Genomic DNA, 21,899 nt, shown 5'->3' with positions numbered 1-21,899 from the left:
TGCCATAACATGGAGTTAAATTAAATGTATAAATTTCATAATCTAAATTGTATCTTTGACTTCCTCATAATGATACAAAGAACAACGGATATATTTCCAGTAGGCTGGAGGGATTCTTACTAGTACTTTTTCCTAGAGGCCCTACATAATACATCCTAAAGGGAAAAGGCATTTTTCCTTCAAAAGGGAAGCAGCATAATACCAAGGGACTTGAGTTTATGATTTCCCTGCTGCTTTACCCTCCCAGGATATTAGTGACCCCCAGAAATCAAAGGAGTGCAGTTTGCACTCTGCAGACTGGACACTACTGGCATCTAATTTTGTATGCCATAGGAAAAAAGCCTCCTTTCAGTCTCAGTTTTCACACACAGAATGCTAGCATCAGTGATTGACAGCATCTGTACTAGCTGAAGAGGGATCATTGCAGAGACCACAGACCATTTTTCACATGTGAAGCTGACGTGTTCACAAATTTTTAATGCACTCTCAGAGAAAGTAGTCACAACAGGTCGCTGGGTTAATACAGAGTTAATTTACACAAGGGTTGTTGAAGAAGTATGGCCTGACAATAGTGCACAGGCCAAATTGAGTCTAACTTCCCAGAAAAACACCTCATTGGGCATAGATGACCAGTCAGGAGTACCAGTGGAGGTAAGAGACAGAGATGGAAAAGAAGCTGTAGCAGCTGTTACCAAGCAACTTTTCATATCCCCCATACTGACAGCTCATCATTTCATGAATGAGAAGTCATGATTTGCCTCATCTGACATCCCTGCCCCGACTCTTTCTACCCCTCATAGAACTGTTTTTCGCCCTCTCACTGGAGAGTTTTTTTTCCACTCTAGTCACCAAACCCCAGCTTTTTTGTAGAACCCATATCACAACTCTAAGAAAAGAAATAGGCAGGTAGGTTTTATAGGAACTGCTGTTTGCATGTGCTTCTGCTGTTCTCGGAGAGAATGAGTCCATAACTTAATGACAATATGATTTTGGGCTGACAATACCAGAGCCACTCATTGCCAGCCAATGAGTTGTTCTGACAAGTGCTTGTAAAGACAAACCTTGAACTGAGTGTAGAAGAAAATAATCTCAATTTTTTGGCAGAAGCTTTTAAACCCAGGTCAATTCTCTTACTCATACCAAATGATTGCTTTACAAACAGATCCTGTACAGTAGCTAAGCAGGCCACACACTGTGATATTGGAAAGAGAAGGTGGCATAAAGAGCTCTGTAAGCTGGTATCACTACAATAGCCTCCATACCATGGAACCAGAAGCTAAGCTTCATGCTGCTTTGATTGCAAAAGTTAAAGTCTTACCTGCTGCAAGAAAATTCTGCCAATGTGGTCCATCTGACAGTCCTAGAAAACTTCCAGTTAGTCTAAAATATTTAAGATAGAACCTTGCCCTAAAGTTTCATAGCCTAATCAAACATCCTAAAAAAGAATGTATATTTTTTATCTCCTATAGATTAAAGGGTATATATTTAAGCATCCAGGGAAATTAAGACACACACATAAACTATACCAAACTAAAAAAATAAAATTAAACCGTGAGTGTTTTTTTCCATTACTTAGAAGGGGAGAGAATTATTAGTGCTGTAAACTGCTTAATGCATCACAGCAGGATTCTGGCAAGAGTTCTTAGAATTAGAGAGCACCTATTTACAAATGCATTCCTTTAACATACTCCCTTTCAAAAACACTAGTTCCATGATGTCATGTGAATGTGAAATCCAATTAACCATAACAGAATTCTCCAAAAATAGAGAGTTAATATAAACGGGGTCAGTCTACTCTACTCCCTAACCTCAGTTCAGTGTTTCACACACCTTGGCTATCAAAGGTTGCAAATATTGTTTCTCTATTTGAAACTCTTCATTCACTGTACATCTCTGACATAATTGGTCTGCACAGGTTTGAATACTAACCTGTTCATGTTCCTAATTTTTTAAAAGAGGTGCACAGAGAAATAGCTAAGGAAACACCTGATTTTGAGTGTTAAAATATTGATACAAATGATAAATGAACCTGAAAATCAGTCCATGTGTGCATCTTCAGGTAATCAGATAAAGCTGTGTATATTAAAATGGATATAGAGAAAAATACATAGAGATGAAGGAACGCATAAAAATACAGAGAGATGAAAAAAATCCATTTGAAAAAAATGCCTACTATCAAAAAAACCCCCTAAAACAACAAAAAACAACCACAGTATAATTAGAGTACAACCACTTATACATATCACTTCAAAGCCAGAAAAGATCAGCTCTGTCAGGGGGAAAAAAATACAGCTTCTTTCCAAACTTAAGAATTCAAGTCATACAAACTCAGAAAACTCAGAGAAGGAAGAAAAGATGTCATTTCCTTACCTGCTAAAGCAACAGAAATACAATTTACTTATAATAATGTGAACAAAATTCATTTCTGAAAACTTTCTTTTTAAATAAAGTTATCTGGCAGGAATGAAGAACTGTCAGAATCAGAAGTAATGGCTGTTTATACTCATTTGTGATTTTCTGACACTTCTTATGAAAGATTCAGAGTTAACTCAGTGTCCAGGTCAAATTTCAAGCGCAGTAATTTCATTCTGCCCTCTTAAATAGCCAAGTGCCACTGCCTGCAGCTGAGCTACTGTTAAGATCCATGCCACTGTGTCCATACTTCTTCAGTAAATGACATGACAGACGTTTGTATTTTAATCATGTAAAAGCCACTATGAGGCATGGTGTTGTATAACTAGGTTCTGTACAGTACTTTGAGATTTCCACATATACAAGTTTCAATAAGACAAAAAAAAAAATCATAATTCAAGGGTAGCTTGCTGCTCAAAAGATAGCCATGTCTGAATGCTGTGGTGAAGGAATATGAGGGAATGGAAAATGAAGCAAAGAAAAGGCAGAGGCAGATGTGTCATCTTGGATGAGAGGCAAAAGCTGAAGGTGGGATCTTGAGCAATTCTTACATCCATCTGCAGAAAGACAGTTTTATCAACTTCTTTTCCACAGAGTTGTTTTTTTTTTTTAAAAAGAAAACCAGAACTATTTGAAATAATAATTCTGCCCAGACAAAGTTATGGTTTATACCATATGTGGCTGCTGAGCCAGCAAGCTTCAAGACATTACACAAGACATTCAGAATAAAGGTTCTCATGGAAAAAAAAAGTTTTTCAAGCACTGTACACAGAACTGCATAAATTCTCAGTCACTCATCCTCCACCAAATGAAGGACATAACAGCCATAAAGTACAAGTCTTCTATATATCATTTGGTTTACTCCTTTGCATCCATTAAATGCAGATTTCATTTGTATGAACAATTTCAAAGTGAAAGCGTTTTGTTTGTGAAGAGTGACAAAAGATTAAGAAAGCACAATTTCAAGCATTTGGTTTTGAATTGATTCAGTATTGAGGATACTGTATTAATTACTTGCAGTAACTTTTAGCTCTTAGTTTACTCTTTTTTTTACTTATTTTACCCAGAAAATAACTGTCAACTCCTCTTAGATGCATGTAGCAATAACATAGGATCCCCTGACTATTAGAACTCTCCATTATGCCATAGATCTGGAAAGTAAATATTCCTGATACAGGAACTGTCAGCTGACAAAATCTCTAGCAGTGTTTAATTGCATGTTCAGCAGTGACTGACCATATCAAAAGTGTACTGAAAACAGGAAGTTTGCAATAAATTCCTGTTTCTGTGCCCTCTACAGTTCTTTTCCCAAGGACCATCATAATACTCCTGCACTACTAACAGATTAACAGTCAATGGGTAAATATCAAGCTGTCCTGAAATCCTCCAAGGTAAGTAGAGCTCGCCAACACCACTTTTGCATACCTATATCTTCAAAAGAGTATTGCTCTAGTCATTTTATCAGGAATCAAGGAAAGTGGAAGGTTTTTCTGGAGGAAGAGAGCAAAAGAAAACCTTAACTGGTTTTGCAAGGTCTTTCCCTTTCCTATTTTGGAAATAAACATATTCATCTACCTACACATCTACATGTACATACATCTCTCGTATATTTATATTCTTATTTTATTAATTCTACAAGGGATTATTACAGACATGTGGAAAAAAAATAATTCAAAGATCGTTGAGACTGAACTTTCACCCATCCACCGTACATTAAAATTCTATTTTCAATTAAGTAAAAGAAAGTTACAAAAAGTATCCATTACAGATCTTTCAAGAATCCTTCAAAAGTAGTTTGATCAGCAGGAAGACATAATCTTCTAAGGTACAGACAGGTATGACCTGAAACAAATTTCTACCAGCTATATTTGTTGGTAAAAGGTTTGAATTAAGAAACAGATTTTTAGTTGATATAAACTAAAAGGAAAAAAAGCAACCCACCAAACAACTGCCCCCCAAAACCTTCCCCCCAAAGACATCTTTCAAACAGTACAGCTACACCAAGTCCACTAGATGAAGCAATGGCTCTTTAAATTTCACATTTACTAAATATTTTAAACCAAACCAGAACATTTAGGAAGGAGGTACTGTACTTTGTTCACATATGAAAAGACAAAACACAAACAAATATCCAATTAAAAGTTCTTGCAAGATGGTAAATGAAACACCTTCTCCTTTTAAATATACTGCCAATTATAACCATTATGTTATAGCTAGGTTCCACAGCTAACTTACCTATGTAAATATATAGGCCATGTTGAGCAGTATGGCCAAGTTCCCAGACTAATAAAAAGTGGTTAAATCTCAAATTATCCTGTAAGGACCTTGGCCTTTCACAACTAATTAAGTGACTAGATAATTTCATCTCTCTCAATCACAGAAAGTAAATAGTAGACTTTATTGTACCCTAATTAAGTTTACTTCACTGTTTGACTTCTACTTCATCTCTCTCAAAGTGTCTTTTCAGACAGACTCTATATACAATAGGTAATCTTTCGGGTCACTCTGTGGAAGTACAGCTTTCATTAGCAATAATTGAACTTGTTTGCATAACTCTGTATAAACAGTTCTGAGGACGCATTCTCTATAAATGCTGCACCATTTTCAGAGGGAGCCCTCTTAGTGAGGGAGAAGCTTCCCAGTGAGCTAGCAGTCAGATCACTGCAATTATTTCCACCCACTCCCCTACTTTCTTGTTTCCAGACTCTCTACTAAATTAATCAACGTGGGTTACTTTCAAATGCATGAATTCCAGAAAATTTTACTTAATTTAAATAGTAAAAGACTACCGGTGGTGATCCTTCATGATCTCACAGTCATAACCATTCCGTTGACTGATAAAGGCATAAGATGAGTAAGAAGGTAGGTGCCTTTCAGAATGGGTGGAGAAAAAAACCCCTCTAAACAGCAGACACTAATTTTTCATCACTTAGTTCTACACAGACAAAAGAACTCATATGTATAATAATTCAATAGGTTTAGTCCTATAAAATAATAGCTGAGTAAAACTCAAGTCGAGCCACCTAGAAATTTTATAAAGCATTCGGAGTAATAGAAGTTATATTGGTAACTAGCAATGTGGCTGCTTTTGTGCTGTGTAATGGGAAATCATTTGAACAGCTTACTTTTTAAAGAGAATGTACTTTGCTGCCCCACAGCAAAATGTATTTTTAATAACAGAGGAATCTATGGTGACCCTTGGATTTCAAATCCCTGAAGGATGAGGAAAAGAGGAGTGTTAGCTTCAGAGTAAATGTCATAAATAACCTACTGATCTGAGTAGATGCCTAGGAATAGGAAGAATCAGAATCAATGGTTGTGATGTTCAAACTCTCATTACACAGGCGAATGTCTCCACTGTCAGGGTAATCAGCAATAAGGGTACTGGACACCCTCTTTACTCAACTAGTTAGAGATGCACAATGAAGAAGGAAAAAACCCTTCCAACCACATGACCAGAAAGTCCATGATTTTTCATGTTCATTGGTAAGTCATTCCTATTAAGGAAAAAATGGGCTTTAGTCCTAAAACTATTAAAGGCTTCTATCAAACAGTCATTATATAAAAGCAGTCTAGCTTTTGAATAGGCACTTAGTTCTTTCATGAATATTAAATATATTTAATATGTTGCAATCTCAAAGAAAGTTAGTACAGATCTTTGTAATTGCTCTAATGCTTTTCATATTCAATTTGTGTGATCTCTGTGATGCGTGATTGAATTAAAATTTGAATACATGGGCTTTGGTTCTTTATATGTGGCTTTGAAAATAATGGATCCAAGAGACCACTAAAATTCTTCTCTAACACTCTCAAACAGAAGAGTCACTTTTAGTGTTGAAGAAATTTTACTTATCTCCCATGTCAGTTATTTTACTACATCCAAGTGACAGTACAAGCAATTATTCTCTCTTTCTGTAAGCAACCTACAAAATTAATGGTGGTAGTAAAGAAGCTATGCCTCAAGTTAGTAATCCAGGTTCTGGGGAAAAAGCTTGTGCAACCTAACGAGAAACCTATGTAATCTCACTTAATTGCTACTGTTATTTGCTACACAGACAAGCTCAACCAGCTAGTAATTGGTCCAAAACCACAGTAAAGCTATGTTTCAGCTCAGCAGTAGGAAACAGTGGCACTACCCATTGCCTAGGCAACAGTTGAAGACAGACCTCTGCATGCCAATCCTTGTTCACTTCAACAAGGTGATGATCACATTCTTTGCAGTTGTTATTATTCTCTTCCTGGGGGGGTATATGCTGTATTTAATCCCAAATATAAAGCAAACTCTGATTTTATTTTCCATCCCTAGAATTACCTCCTCTAACACCAAAGGAGTCACACTGATTTAATATATCAACAAACAGGTAAGTTTTCTGAATTTACACATTTCTGCTGCTGTATATAATCAAAGTATTGCACAATGTAGATTCTATTTATGCACAGAAAATACAGAAGTTACATCTTCAAAAAGAAGCTATCAGTCAACTTTGCCTTAGATGCTTCAGACAGATTGATAATCTCTACCATTTCTTAGAGCTAATTATGCTTCATGATATTTTGAGTTCTTAAAGTGTCATGAAACTTTTAACCTTCAGTTTTTTCACCTGTGTCTCCAAATCATTCAAGTTATAATTAGTGGTTAACAGCTGGTAATTATAAGGACTATAAAAATACAAACTAATCTGCTCAATAGTTGCAGGTTCTTACAGTGTGAACATGTACACAGGACTCTTTCCTGAGGCATCCTCATAATTTAGAAAACATAGATAGGCTGAAGATGCCATTTATGAAAAAGCTCTCTGTTAGGAAGGTAATGGACTAGAAGGTACCTTCTACTGGAGTTTTTTTTCTTGCAAATATCTTATAGCTTTCTTTAAAAAGAAATGCGTCTTAGAAATAGAAGTTTTTGCCTCCCTTACTTTAACTGAAAAGATCTTTCACATTTTGTATATCTAACAAACATAAACCTCAACTGGAAAGTAAACAAACTAGTTTAAGTCCTTGTTTTCTTCCCAGTGTTGCTGTTCAGCTTACAAAAAAAATTGCCTTCTAGGTATTTGCCTGGTGATATATGCACAGAAAAGAGACATTATTCCATTTTATGTTTTAAATTACACTACAAGACAACCTCTAACAACATAAGTGCTCCATTTTCCTTGTAAGTGCTTCTGTGCAAATATTCTTATTATTACCATCACTGTTATTTTTAACTTTGACTAACCAGAATAATACACAGTACACAGATAAAGTTTACACGGGTCATTAGTAATCCTGTAATTCTCCATACAACCTACACAAGCCCAACTTTGGTGCTCACAGTCACCATATAAAACAGTCTCCTCAACTGTTTTAAACTGCTGAGTTCCTAAATCTGTAAGTGAATATACTAGTTGGATCAGAGGAGACAACCTATGTAAGCTCAAACAAGGCTGTAAACATCTGTTTACATTTGGTTTATAAGGTCTAATACTTTTGTTTACACCAGAAGACCCAGCTACCCTCCCTCCTGATGGATCGCGAATTCACTAACAGCAATGAAGTTACGTCACTGTAAATATACAACTCCATTTTAAGCATTCTTGTAAAAAGCTTACATTATGTGAAATCTTCAACAATAAATTGAACATAATACTTACTACAAATTCATTAAAAATCATTTCTGACAATTCATGCATCCTGTTTGGCTTACAAACTGCCTGAAACAATCTCAAAAATAATATATTTTCTACTACTGAAAATCATCTTGTGAACAGACTTCCAGTGACTGATCATGAACATCTCAGAACCTCCAAGTCCCTAGGATATCTCTTCTCTGCCATTATATGTGAAGAGGAATTTTTAAAAATCAACACATATGCATAAATATTTCATTCCAAGAAGTCAGTCTTTGTTTTGACTTCATATTTTCATCATATGCAGCAGGTGTTAGCAGTTCTTGTGATGCTGCTTCCCTATTTTCCATAACACTCTTTACACATTTGCAGCACTTAGTTCTTTCAGAGAAACAAAACAGTATGGTGCCTGCTATTTACTAATAGATAACAAAATGCCTACCCTAAGACCACATAAAAATGTTATTGATTACTCCTTATGGCTCATTAACACTTCAGGAGTCTTGCCAAAATTTTTTTTCAATAAACACGTTTATTTGAGAATGGTGACTTGTAATCTGTGATCTGCAAATGGGCCATGTCAAGATGATGCCCAGAAAGCACTTAGAAAAGCCAACATTTTCTCAGTAGCTTGAATCTACTACACCATGAATCATAGGGTTTTGGTAAAACTGTCAAGAAAGTACAACTTTAAAAAGTTCTAAATTCATTGCTTTTGAGTTTGGAAGGGTAGACATTAACAAACAGCATAAGCAGAACACCACAGGTGGATTGGTAAAAGCTGTTATGGGTTTGTGTGGCAGAAAAAAAAGCTGTGTTTCTTCTGAACTGCTCTGGCCTTTGCAATATTTTCTGATACAGTCATCCTGGAAGCAGAAACTAAGCATTGGCAAAGATTTTTAGAACATATCCTCAGCTACAGACAGAAACAAAGACAAATTCAAGCTATCATCAGAAAAATATAGCACAGTGAAAGGTGGTTTTTAAACATGGTTAGATAAATTATTTTTTTCCTTTACAACTTTCTTATTTACCCTAGAGGTTTAGGTCTGTATGGAGCAACAGTACAAGTACTAAAATACATCACTTTTTCTATTAGATAAAACAGCTCACATAAAGCTTTTACTCAAATTAAGCTGCCAGAACTGAGGTTTGGATGTGACCCAATTATTCATTTTACCTGTTTCTTATTTAGAAGTCACTGGCTTTTTGTTCAGCTAAAAGAAACAACTAAGTTGATTGCTGGGTTTGTCTTCGAGTTTCTTCTCCAAATTTGCAATTAAGTGTTGGTTTTCAAAGTGCTTTTTGAGTCAGATTTCACTTTCAACTTGGACTTTAATCTACGTCTCAACTCCAATATTGAATTTGTCCATTAAAATGAAATGTGATTTCTTTTAAATGATTGATCCCTTAGTTATCTTTAAAGAAGACTTGACTATGATATCTCCAAGGGCCCAGCTTTCAAAATTACTCTCTGACAATCAAAATCATTTGCTTCATTGATATTCTGAATGTCATTAAGGAGGCTTATGATACCAGGCCCTAATTAACTTCACTATTTCTCTTCTTTGAGGAATAACTAGTTTCTATCAACTTACAGGTCTGAGGAATCATCTGGCAGGATGCTGGCTAGCATTACGCAGGCTATTTTTATTTTTTTTAAAAGATTTTTTAAATAGTCTTAGAATCAAAAAGTTAGGTATGTGCTTAACATTCCTTTCAGGTGAGTGTATTTTAATTCCCAAATGCTATCAAGATTGCTTACTGAGGTTGCTACTGGAATCAGCAGCATGGGAGTGACTTAGGGTCCTGGAGCTCACAAAAACACCACAGATCACGTTTCTGGAAAAGAATGACTAAAACTTCTTTTGATTGAAACTGATCTTGTTTGAGAAGAAAACATGAAGATATTTTGTGCTATTATTTAAATACTAACACATTCTTACAACAGCATGTATGAAGTAACAGACATTCCCTGTGGTGCATCTAAAACCCTACAGCTCCACACCAAGGTATTTAATACCAGCAGGAGAGATACCATCTGATAGGAATGTCTGTTTTCCAGCTTTTAAGATTCTCACATCCTAAAGTGCTTGGAACTGTTCAATTATCTCTCCACAGTTTATTCTGTATTGATGCTGTTGCTGTTTACAGGGCTTGATTTTGTTTGCATACATTTCCCCCTCCCCTGCAATACAAAATGACAGGAAACCACATCTGTCTGGATATAGTTGCTGTTAAATTCCAGATGCAGTATTGACTAATTACTCTACTGAATGCATAAAAGAATGTATTCTCAATGTCCTGTTTACTGTCATTTTTGTAAGGTTTAATTCTCATACACAGAACTCTTTTTAACCCCACCAGTCCCTCCCCGTCTGTAAACAGCAGGTCCAGCGGGGCATCTCCCCTTGTTGGCTCACGGACTGGCTGTGCCAGGAAGTTATACTCAACACACTCCAGGAACTTCCTAAAAAGTTTCCTCTCTGCTGTGTTGTATTTCCAGCAGACAGCCATTAGGTTGAATTCCCCCAGGAGAACAAGGACTAGCAATCTTGAAACTTTTCCCAACTGCTTGTAGAATGTTTCATCTGTCTCTTCATCCTGCTTGGTTGGTCTATAACAGACTCCCACCAGGATATCTGCCTTGCTGGCCCTCCCACTGATACTAACCCATAAACACTCAACCCCAGTGTCACCATCATTCAACTCTAGGCAGTTGAAACACTACCTGACATAAGAGCTACCCCACTAGCTCTCCTTCCTTGCTTGTCCCTTCTGAGGAGCTTGTAGCCACCCATTGCAGCACTCCAGTCATGAGTTATCCCAACATGTTTCAGTGATGGCAAATATGTCATAGTCTTCCTGCTGCATAATGGCTTCCAGCTCCTCCTGTTTGTTGCCCGTGCTTCAGGCATCAGCATAGATGTACTTCAGCTGCACTACCAACGTCACCTCCAACCATGGCACACCACCCCCAGGCTCATCTCTAATGAGCTCGGTTTTATTCCCTTCCCCCTTTGAATCTAGTTTAAATCTCTCTCAATGAGCCCTACTAACACCTGACCTAGGATCCTTTTCCCTCTTTGTGACAGGTGAACCTCATCTGTTGCCAGCAGGCCTGGTGCCATGTAAACTGACCCATGACTACAAAAACTGAAATTTAGCCATTAACACCAGGCCTGGAGCCAGCTATTGATCTGTGTATCTTCTGGTTACACACCCCATGGTTCCCTGCAACTGTCAAGATAGAAGAAAACACTACTTGTGCTCCTGACTCCTTAACCAGTTGCCCCAAGACCATCTTGACTGCTTTCAGAATTCTTGTCATTTGGGCCTCATAACTGCCCACTTGGAAGACCAGTAATAGCTAGTGATCAGAGGGCCATACCAGACAAGGGAGTTTACTAGTAACATCCCTTACCTGCACCCCAGGGCGGCAGCACACTTGCCTATGCACTGGTCTGGTTGGCAAACCAGGCCTTCCATTCCTGTCAGAGTAAAGTTGCCAAGACAACCACCTTTCTTTTCTTCCTGGCAGAGCTAGTCCTGATGTGTGGGGTTGACTGACTCTCCCCAGGCAACTCCTCCAACCTGGATGAGCCTTCATCCACATCATTTTCCTGGCTGTCATGTTCCAGAGCCACATACCTATTGTACAGGGGTACCTGGGAAGGTGAAGTAGGTCAGGGGGTGAGTCACCTGCTGCCCCAATCAGGGACCCATTTCCATTCCTCCCTGTCACTTAGGACCCCTCCTCCTGCCTGGTGGCGAGAGGGTAGGGGAGCCTCCACTTCTTGTGATGTGTCCCATCTGGTGCATTTGCCTCAGAGACGGTAGAGTGGCTCCAACACCAGCCTATCTCCCTCTCACGCTCCCTGACACCCCTTAACTGTCTGCTTCCCCTTCCAGCTCTGCCACCAGGCTGAGCAGATGGCCCACCTGGTCACATCTCACACAGGTGTTATCTCTGCTGCCCTCCGCTAGCAGTGACAGGCTCCGGCACTCCCTGCGGCTGTGACCCAGCCAGCTGTGTGTTCACCTGGGCGCTCAGTCAGGGTTGCCACGTGCCTTCTGGTGCTGCCTTTTGGCCAAGTGTAAACCATGGCTAGGTTTCTTCTTGGGGGGTGATGAGCACTATTGGAGCTGGCTTCTTGGAGCCGTCAGGGGGTTGGCACCTGCCCTGCACCCCGCCTGGCTGCCGCAACACACCGTGTCCCTCAGGGGCTGCATTTTCATGTGTGGAGGTTCGGCCACCTCAATGCCTCCTGCTGCAGGGGGGTGGGGGCACCCCCTCTCTGACAACACTTCTCAGATTTGCTGGTTCTCAGAAAGCTCCCTATGGTCCCTCAGCCAGATCCTTTGCTCTGGAGCATCCCTCAGAGACCTGGTTGAAATGGCGGTGACATCTTCTCTGTTCAGAGAGGTAGAGAAAGAAAATTACTTGCTCAGGATAAGATGCTAGGAATAGAAACCTGTTCTCTTAATTCACATTATTTTTTAAAAAAATCACACAAACTCTTTCAAAAATGTTTATTTTCTTGACTTGTATGACCTCATTCTTCTACCTACCATCACATAAAAGCACTGTTAGAGAGAGAGGAAAGAGAGCCTAGCAGACTGATTCACCTTCTAGTACCTCTCTGAGTGAAAGGTCTGTTGTACTTACTCTTAATGGAGTCTAGAGATAATTCAACATCTCAAAATTGCTTAGTCTATTCTGAAACGGATTATTCCTCCAACAACACTCATTTGGACAACTGATATTTACTCATCAGCAGGAAGGAATCGCCATTAAACATCAGCAGTGCCAAACATATGTACATATTAACAGAGCTGAGATACAAGGCTGTTCATACCACAGCATCAAGGCCAAATTCTAGAGCTGTCATCACATCAAACACATGGTGAGGGAACTACAGGCTGTTCAAGTCCTGTTCAGAGGACTTCTCACAAACTGATGACCCCATTAATACACGGGGGACAATAGCTCCTACAGATTCAGCAAACACCTCTGCTACCTGATTGTCCTATATATCTAAAATATGCCCTCTGCCCAGCACCTGATATTGTCCAGAAACACTATCTAACAGTAAGTTTTTCAAACAACACCCATTGTTGCCATGAATACCAAATGAAAAGCCACACCACAGCTAGCTTTGCTGTGTGTATGCCAGACAGTACCATTTTTACAGTCAGAAACTAGTGTGTGCAGGATCAAAGAATCCTAGAAAACTTGAGTTGGGAGGCACACTTCGCAGGTCAGCCAGTTTAACTTCCTGCTGAAAGCAGAGCAAGCTTCTGAGTTTAAGCAAGAGTCTCAGATCATGGTCCAGACAAATTCTGAGTATTGCCAAGGACAGAGACTGTACCTCTCCCCTGCACAACCAGTGGCAATGCTTAGATGCTTTTGCTGTGAAGACTTTTTTTCTGTGTTTTCCAGCAGCATTTCCTCTGTTGCAATATATGACCGCTGCCTTTTGTCTTTTTACTCTTCACTTCTAAGAAGTCTGGTGACACCTCCCCTGTAGCCCCCATTAAACAGTTGACAATAATAACAACCTTTTTGCCTTCTTTGAAGGTTAAGTCAGTCCAGTTCCCTCAGCCTCCAATCCCCCTGCTAATCTAGCAATCCTCCCCTAGAATGTTATGCCATAGAGCCCAAGGTGGAACATACTGCTTCAGATGAAGCCTCACAGTTGTTGAATGATGGGAACATTCACCTGCCTTGATCTGCTGCCTATGGTCCTGCTAATGCAAGTCAGTATATTGCTGGCCTTCATCATCTCAAGGGCTTTCTGCAATTTACCATCCACCAGGACCTCAGGGGCTTTTTTCTGTGGAGCTATTGCCTACCTGAGCAATATTAATGCAAAACAACTTGAAATCAGTAGTGATACCAGTATAAGAACAATGAAAATGCCAACTCAGGACCACACTGCAAATCAAGTTCCCTATTCATTCAGTCACATCCTACATTACGTCTACTGACCTGTTTCATTCTTTCATCACCTTCAGACAAATAAGAAGTAGCTACTGATTTACTGCTACATTTTTTTGTATCTAAAGAGAAGAAAAAAAAATCAGATTCTTAGTGAATATTCATCATCACTTTTGCTTCATATAGTCTATTGTATGTTCAACAGTCATAATAGTTTTCTGATAAAGTAATAAACTTCTGATATTTAGTCAATTAACTACTGTGAAGGAAAAATTTGCATTATACTAATTATGATTTATGACACGGCTGTATGCAGAATAGAAAGAGGTTGTACTGAAATTAGTAGTATTCTCTTTTTGCTCTGAAAAGTTTTGCTTCTGCTGGCACTTTGATTAACCTTTGTCACAGGTTAGTATAACATATAGATAAAAGCCCTGCCTCTTTTCAGAGAGCCCTGGTCATGGACTTTGCTGCTGTTCATCACTTAGTCTCATCCTTGGCTCCTTCACACTGCAATATTAATTATTTTGCACAGAATACACAAAGAGGCCCTGAGCCTTTGGCTGGAGAGTACAGTAAGCCTTAACTGTAGCTGAATTCTCAAAAAGCAAATTTTAGAGGGCTTTGTATTTCACTACATGGCATTAAGATATTCTAGCTCCTTGATACAAGTACATGAGGAAAAAAGAAAACCCAGAATCTTGAGAAGACCCTACTCGGCTGACAAGGGCAGATAGAAAGGCCACAAGTAGTCTTGGTTCTGCCTTGGAATAGAGGGAGCCAGGAAAAATTCCTTTCCCTTAAATTTTGATTCACACAGCTACACAAAACATACCCACACTGTGTATTCATAGGAGGCAGGTAGTCTCTTGACCACATGACATAATTTCTGCTTCCTGTTTTTAGACTTTATGACATTATTCATTTTTAATTCAGCTTTGCTACCAGTTTCCCAGTGGATAGTCCAAATAATGGACCTTGTGTAGTTTCTGACATTTTCACCAGGGAGGCCACAAGACAGTGCGCTAATTTGCTTTTTTACAGGAAAATGTAGAATATGTTCTTTTGTTATTGATAAGCTCTGTAAAAGGATGGCACTCTTTCTTACAAAACCTTTAACATTAGAAGCCTAGTCTTTGTAATGGTGCTGTATAACCCCTCCCCTTTATCATTTCTAACTTCTGATTTACTGAATTCTATGCAAGGTGTACAAGCCTATTGTCTATCACATGCAGAATTCAGAATCATGCATCTTACTCATTTTACCTGAATTGTTTGGCTGCTGTTTTACTTTTCAATACAAAAGAGTCATCTCCAGCTTTTCTTTTTTTTTTTTTTTTTTTTTTTTATATCAGGCTTTCTTAATCCTAACACAGAGGCTTTCATCTTTGAAGCAAGTAAACAAGGAAAAGATAGATTTCTTTTTAAACCTACAGACTATAAGGGTTTGTTCAGCTTGTAAGATTTTTTAGTACTCTAATCCTTTATTCTTCTTTTAATGTAATGTCAGAGTTGGCAGGGATTTTTTTTTTCCTTTAAAGTATTATGCTGGGACACTGCACATATCAAGGAACAGGCAACAATGCGAGGGAAGGTGGTGGTGTGTTAATTCAAATCTGGTATGTCTGGCTAATAACTTGTTTATAAATGAAGTTCAGATAAGTTTGTAGTAGTTATTAGGGTCACTAAAGAATGAATCAAGTTAGTCAGTCAGGTGCAAACTCAGCTCCATATTCAAGCCCCTTAACTCACTGACCTTACCAGGCTTGCCTGAGGTGAAAGAAAGGGTTGTACAGCTGTGCTTGTAATTCTGAATATATATAAGATAGCCATTTTAAGCTAGAGCAATTTGAGTCACTTTAACAACAAGGTGAAGTTTGAAACTACCCCCCTCCATCCCCATTTCATTCTTTCTAGAATTGGGATTACTGATTATGCTTTCATTGTGCATTGTACTATACAGGCCTAGTATGTTTTTGTTAACAAACCAGCTGGGGTTTATTTGCTTTTTTTTTTTAACAAAAAGCATTACGCAACAGAAAGAAATCAAAGAAATGGTCATTAGACACTATGTCTGATGCAATTACTGAATGAACACTATGTCTGAGAATCCCATGTACCTACATCGTGACTTTGGATTTATTTCTGTAGGGGAAAAAGCCTAAAGAGTATCATTTTTCACCTGGAATTGCACACTGACCTTACCCTGGAATAAAAGTACATTCCTTCCAATATATTTATTTGGTAAATATATGGCTTGGGCAGCTGGAGGTCAACATTATTTTGTGCGAGTTCTCAGGTTAAGTAGCCCATTCAATGCAGCTCTCGGCCCCTCTGGCAGAAACCCCTGCAGAATTCAGCGGCATGATGGCTCTAAGCAAGCTGAGGGCCAAGATTTCCTTTTTCACAAGGAAATTAATTTTGTTGTGCATCAGAGTGTAAAGGTGCAGTAAAAACAAACATCGTAGTTGCATAGGGTAAATGATAATATAGGAGGGCTTTAAAGTTTACATTGCATCCATCAAGATCATTGCTATGTTTTTAGTTAGCTTTTTTAAATAAAAAAGCATCTTTAGATCTCATTTGGGCAGGTTTTAATCCTTCTTAAAAATATGAGCAAATAATTCCAAGTGTCCTGGATACACAATGCTGGATTTTCACACAGCTCTAACAATAACAATCCTAGATGCAATGTTCTAAGCCCCAGATGAACTAAGAGGTGAGAGGTGCTAAAAGCTGGTGCTGAGAGATGTTCAGATCCCTACAGGAGCTGCTGGCAAATTGGTCATCGGTTTTGCCATGTTTCAGAATGTAACCTCCTACTCTGAAAGGACCAGGACCTTCAAAACTTATGGGGAGCAATGGAAAGCCAACTTCGCCCATAGTAAAGATACTGTAAGAGTCTGGATTAATCCAGTTGTCCTCTAGGCAAAGAAGGGAGAAGAAGATTATATCTCTTTGGGAAGTATGCTCATTACGACCTTCACACTGCCGTATCTTGTAACTCAAGAGTTTTGAACCAGGTAAGGCCTTTGGGCTAGCCCTAGGTCTTAGCCAATGCATGCAAATGTAAATGTAACCCACTGGCAAGCATGCCCTGCAGAAGTGAAAGTGGCAAGAATCCAAACTTTATATGAGCCTGTTAGGCTAAAAAGGCCTTGTGCTCAAGAAGAAGCAGTTCATTTACTTCTAGAGGTTTCTATATCAAAACTCTAGGTATTAGCCATAATGTGGTAACAGTGAAATGCAGGCAAATGGAGGAACTTCTCTAGTATGTTTCATAGAGCAAAGGTGTTGCTGCCCAGCACGCTGGACTGACTTAAGCAATTTCATTTAGACTAATCCCCTTTTGCTACACGGAGAATATTATAATATATTCTAAAATTAGACAGGCAATCCATAAAGTACATTGATTCACATATTTATTCCTTTCCCAAGTAGCATATATCACAAGTACACAATACAGTTTACTCTAGTTCTGTGCCAAGCAATCAGCTCCATTAAAATAGGTCATGACATTCAAAGTTCAATTTTCTAATGATTAAAGGAGAGAAGAAAATGGAAGATGCTTCATTTTTTCCAGCAGAATATGGCATAAATTAGGCCGGGTAGCATATTATCATTTTGAGATGGTAGCTGGACCCTATAATTTCAGAAGAAACCGACATCTGTATGTCAACCGTTCCTTCAAAACCCTGCTCTTGCAAGACTGATTCCAAATTATAAAATATAATGTCTATGTAATATAATAATGTATACTGCAGTCTTCTTACCTCAAATTCAACCACCTATCTTTTTGAAAAATTACCAACAAAAGCAAAGCTGACCTGCTTGATACACAATTTCTTCCAAAGTTTAGAAACCCAAAATACAGATCAAAGGTTATAATTAAACACAAAGCAGAAACAGTTTCGAGTATAAACAGCAATTTGTTACAAGTTTAAAGCTCTCCTCTGCCATACAGATTTATGGGTAATACTCTTGAATTGAATACATGAACATCTTTCTCAGCTTACATTTACAAAGCAAGTTTTGGCTTGCTTGGTTTCACATAAATTATTTTCTTTGCATTACACCTTTTTTAAATAACACCACTCATGGCTAAGAAAATTTCTAAGAGAAGAAATTAAGCAGAACTGTAAAAAGGCAAGTCAACATAGTTTAGAAAGTTATTTGGGGATTGTTGAGACACAGTGCATCAAAACCCCTACTTCAATTTCTGAAATCGTATATGGTCTACAAAAAGTGAACTAATTTTTTCAGTGGCACCCAAAAACCTGAAAAAAAATATTGCTCAGCTTCAATTACCTTTTCACTACTTCACAGTATTTCAGATTTACCACAGACTGAAAAAGGAGTGAATTACAAGCATTTTCAAAGTCTGTCACAAACCATGCTGCTCTTCCCATGAACAACTGAAAACCCTCCAAAGCGAAACAGGGTGTCTTACTTAATACCATAAGCATTAGCCAAAATGGCATAGAACCCCATTTAGTTTGGCAAACATTTTATAGCATTGCTTTTGTAGAACTGTTCTTGCTGTGTTTGCTTGAAAAAAAAATAATTTATAGCCTTCCCAGAAGAAAAATCCAGCTTACTGATATTATTCACATTCTGAACCTTATTTTCATGCTGGGCCAAATCCTGCTTTGCCTTGTTTGGATCAACAGCTCTAGCCACACAAGAGAAGCTATTTGATAAATGAAACAACTGAGTAGAAAATCATAGTAATATTGAAAAGGGCCAGTCCTCAAGGCTTAGAATTTATATCAAGAAAGCAAATAAATAAGCAGAAGCAAAATTAACAATAAAACTTTGCAAATGGGAGCTAAATCTCCCTCTTTCCCAAGGACAGTCATCTTTCCTTTGCCACCAACCACCTGTGAAGGAAGTGTTGGAGCTAATTTTAAGCTAACATAGCATACCACACTAGTCTTGGAGGGTAGCTCTGACTTAGTTTATCTGTAGTTACAGCTGATAATTTGAAATTAACAGTGTAGGCTTGTCTATAAAGAGTCTACTGTTTACTCAAAGTAAACTTTCAGACTAGATTACAAGTAATTTTCATTAACTGAAAGAATGTAGTAATATATTAATGACTATCCCTTTGTGGTGTAATATTACTATAATTCCTGTTTAAATTAATTCTTTTCATTCCTTTCCAAGCATCAGATGTTTTGCAGATAGTGATTTTGCAAAAGCAACTTACTGGGCATATTAAGCTCCATTACAAACAGGATTTAAAAGACACAAGTATGTGGATGCTTGCAACATCAGGAGGCTCTTTGTGAGTTCCAAGGCTTCCTCCGTCACTCTTTTCCCCAAAAAATCTCTGTTTTAGATGATACTCTGTATTAATGACCCAATTACAACTGCATCTTTTGTACAATTATGTTCTTATAGTGTTTTTTTCCATCTGTAAACAAATTCAGTACTAGCCCTCTCCTCCTTCTCTGATACTTGATCTCAATACCTTGTATTTCAGGCCCCCACTTCACTGAGGCTTTGGACACTGTACAGTTGACATGACAAAAAGTAGCTCCTGTCTGAGCCTTGTCAACACTGCAGGTTTTACAGGTATATGTCCTGACTCAGCAGAAGTATCTATTTCTCCAAAAACATTATCACCTCCATTTTCTTTCCTGTTTTTCCTGTATACTAACATTTATTTTTCCTTGAAAGAGAAGGAAAACAGCTTTTCATTTTTAGAACAATGAATAAACAGTGCCATCTTCTGTCAACATCACAGCAGGAAAACAGGTCAGGATATACTGAAATTATAAGATGAAGATATAAGTTTCAGGTTGCAAAATTATATGTGAAATCTCTGTGAGTTTTTGCACACACAATATAATACATGATATATCTTTTGAGTGCTTAGCGGTACTGAAATCTTTTTCAGGCAATCTTATATTTAAGGCACTGCCTTGGAATTAATTGCCTGAAAGATGTATCATCTCTTCTTTCAGAAGGGTAAGTATAGGATCATTGTCAACTACTGAAGATTGCATTAATTATTTATCAATGTCCTTCTAAGACTTACATATTTTTAATGCTCTGAAATTCACTTTCATATTTTGCTTTGTAGAAACACTTGGCATTTTAGTCACCATTTATCCTTCCTAACATCATTTATAATCTTAACTTATGTGCCATGGCCACAGAGGCTCAAGCATCCAAAATATTTCAGAGTTTGAGTCCTTGCTTTTATAAATTGCATCATATGTGTTCTTGGAACTATAAAGTTACAAAACTGAATATGGTAACAGCAAGAGAAAAAGCATGGCGTTCTGCTAATTTCAGGCATTAATGAGTGAACACATTCATTTGTTTTCATATCAAGCTGAAAATAGAAGAAAAACACATTTACAATGGAAAAAAAATCAGATCGCCACCACTGAGCTAATGAAATCTTAGAGCGATCTGCATTAAAACCACCAGTAGATTTGTGAAGATTCCATCAGCTGCAGAGCACTATATATTTATGAAATACTTTTCTAATAGGCTAATGGAAGTGGTGCCTGCTGCTCTCAGTAGACCATACTTTAATTCTTATGGCCACCAGCCATTTTAGCAGTGGCAATTTGCTGTAGTTTCTGAGTTTTAGTCTGCTTAAGCAGGAACCGGTTATTCTATGGAATTCCCTGGAGTGGTTGTGAACTGAAGTGAAGAAATTAAACAGCTCTAAACTTCATGAGTTCACCATGTACTAGGGCTCACAGTCCACTGTCTCAAAAGGTATAATCATTGAGGACAAGAGCTGCTGAAGAAATTAAAAGCCATGGAAGCAGGGACCTATTTCTCACATTAATGAAAGAGATGAATCAACAAATCAATTAAAATAGTGAAGCAGTCACATTAAAATGATTCCCTCTCAATTCTGCCACAGATGTCCTAGGTGATCCTGAGCAAAATTTCATTTACAAAGTCCATTAGATGTCTGGAACAAGATATAGTTGTTAAATGTTCATTTGGCTTTTAGCATGGTGCAATCCCAGAGTTTGTTGGGTTTTATCTTGAGAAGGGTATGGGGAAAGCTAGGATAGAAGACTGGGCATGACTACATTCAATAATTTCAAATGCAAAGATTTAAAAGAAATTACACCCAAAACATATGTTAAAAGAATATTGTAGAGGGTAAGAAATAAGTATGCAGAGGTTATGAAATGACAAAATTAAGGCTGTTACTGCAATGGATGATATACAATTTCCTGCTTCATAGTATACTTCCTTCTAGGAATAAAGCTTTTTTAATGACTATAGGAAACTGTCTAGTCTCCCTTCCAGGCCTTTATGAAGGTGTTGACCAACTTCAACCCAATTTAAAAGAGGTGAAATCTTTGTGATTTTTAGTATCCACAGTTCTCCTGAACACAGGAGTGTGGGACACCAGAGCTGTTGCTGCCAGTTAAGAAGTTACCATGAGTTGGCAGGGAGAAGCAGGGTTTGATTTGAGTGACATGCTTATCTCACGAAATAGAGATTCCTCTCAGAGAAGGGGTTTAGAAAGCAAGAGGGTTCTTTCTGAAGCTTGTGACTCAACAAGAGGGCTTTTGTTTCCCTTTAGCCACATGTCAGGCCCATATGCATAACACGACAAGGTAGAAGTACAGTTATTTTTTTAAAAAAACCCACAACTTAAATTAGCCTTTTCAAGAGGCATTAGCCAACTGACCCATTTACACATATGCAGTTCTAAATCACTCATAATACAATTGCTATTTTCCAGCCAAACAGGAATAAAACTTGGAAGGAAGCAGGTAGTATTGTGCTGGAGCTTAGGGACTGTGCCAGTCAAAAAGAGGGATGGTGGAGAAGGGGCATAGCAGGCAGAGGCTGTAAGTCTGTAAAAAATTGGTCTCCCTTAGCTCTGCTGTTGATGGAAACCTGCACAGCATAAGATTGCACAGCATAAGGCTGTTTGTTGAGATTTATGG

This window comes from Falco biarmicus, chromosome 2 (assembly GCF_023638135.1).
Source record: "Falco biarmicus isolate bFalBia1 chromosome 2, bFalBia1.pri, whole genome shotgun sequence".
In the NCBI taxonomy this organism is placed as follows: Eukaryota; Metazoa; Chordata; class Aves; order Falconiformes; family Falconidae; genus Falco; species Falco biarmicus.
This window is presented reverse-complemented; position numbering follows the sequence as displayed.